This window comes from Amblyraja radiata, chromosome 17, assembly GCF_010909765.2.
Source record: "Amblyraja radiata isolate CabotCenter1 chromosome 17, sAmbRad1.1.pri, whole genome shotgun sequence".
NCBI lineage: Eukaryota > Metazoa > Chordata > Chondrichthyes > Rajiformes > Rajidae > Amblyraja > Amblyraja radiata.
Genome location: NC_045972.1, coordinates 6,608,626 through 6,610,637, shown reverse-complemented (window position 1 = coordinate 6,610,637; position 2,012 = coordinate 6,608,626).

Genomic DNA, 2,012 nt, shown 5'->3' with positions numbered 1-2,012 from the left:
GAACCAGGGGCCACAATCTTAGAACAAAGGGGAGGCCATTTAAGACTGAGGTGAGAAAAAACATTTTCACCCAGAGAGTTGTGAATTTGTGGAATTCCCTGCCACAGAGGGCAGTGGAGGCCAAATCACTGGGTGGATTTAAGAGAGAGTTAGATAGAGCTTTAGGGGCTAGTGGAATCAAGGGATATGGGGAGAAGGCAGGCACGGGTTATCGATTGGGGCTGATCAGCCATGATCACAATGAATGGCGTGCTGGCTCGAAGGGCCAAATGGCCTCCTCCTGCACCTATTTTCTATGTTTCTAGAACACTCATCCAGCAATATTCGAGCCCACCAGCTCATCCCGTAGTCAATTCATCAGCTTTTCCATAAGAATTTCCATCAATTCTTCCAAAAGAACGACAATCAGCCAATCTCGATTACCCTCAGCCCATCAAGCAGCCCCTTAATTCACCCAGAAGTCTGAACTATTGAATGCTCGCTGCATCTCTTTCCATGTCGGCAAGTTAATATCCAGCTGCATGAACCATGTGAAAAGGGAATAAATAGATGCATGTGGTGTAGTGATTTGTGCAGCACTATAGGCCTGGAGACCAAGAGGAGTTCACCATTGAACGGAGTTTGAACGGGGGGCTTGAGGCCCCCGACCGAGGAAGAACAAAAGGAAGGGACTTGAACTTTATTTCGCCTTCCATCACAGTGAGGAATGTGTAGGAGTCACTGTGGTGAATGTCCGTGTTAAAATGTGTTTTTGAGTGCTGTTGCTTTTAATCGTATGACTGACCTGGCCAATGAAATTCCTCGTATGTTGCAAAACATAATTGGCAAATAAAATCTGATTATGATTCTGAAAAGCCTTTCCCTTCCATACTCTTTCCTCTCTTTGGTCTTTTTGCAGTTGACTGCCTTTCTGTACTTGTTGCAAGAGATTGTCACGGCATCCAGCATCCTCGGAGAATGTAGAATTAAAGGCAGAGGCAATGCCAGTTTTAAAGATGGTTATTTGCCTCAAGATTGGATTATTGTATCTCCAGAACCTCCCCAGAGGCTCTGGGAGACACAAGGTTCAAGAGGTAACACAAAAAGCCTGATTAGGAAGAATATTAAGAGTAAGATTTTCAATTAAAATACTGTAATTGATGGAACCTTGCCTTTAAATTGGTTCTTGGATGAAACCCTGATGGTTCTCACATTCTCTTTAAATTTACTCTCCTTTTCACACTTGCATTAAAACACACAGCCACCGCCATTCACAGTGATACTGCCCGGCAGTCTCATAATTACACAGTCAACACAGCCACCTTGACAGCCACACAATATGATGTAAATAAAAATTGTTTTCCTTGTTTAAGAAGTTCAATTTAGAATTATTTGAAATTGTGGGGGTTGGTACAAAATACTGCTGACCCACAAATGTGTTGCTATGAGACATTCACATTTAAAAAATCCATGTCTCAAAAAAAGCAAGAAGGTGCCCATGTTATTTGACCAACTTATCAGATGAATTTAAATATGTAGGTATGTATGCATTAGTTTTGCTCCTAATTCCCTTTCCAAATCATTAATATATATGGTAAACAGTTGCGGCCCCAACCCAAGCCTTGCGGCAAAAAAATCCAGAAGATTAGTCAAACATGATTTCCCTTTCATAAATCCATGTTGACTTGGACTAATCCTTTTACTGCTATCCAAATGCTCCATATTACATTTAATAATTGACTCCAGCATCTTTCACACCACCAAAGTCGGGCTAACTGGTCTGTAATTCCCCATTTTCTCTCACGCTCCTTTCTTGAAAAGTGGGATAGTATTAGCTATCCTCCAATCCACAGGAACTGATCGTAAATCTATTGGTCGTTGGAAAAAATGTAAAAATGTATAGATATATATATGTATGTGGTATATATGCATGTATGTGTATATATGCATGTAATGTATATGTGGTATATATGTATGTATATATATGTTTATATATGTGTATGTATGCATATCTAAATGTATCCATATGTATG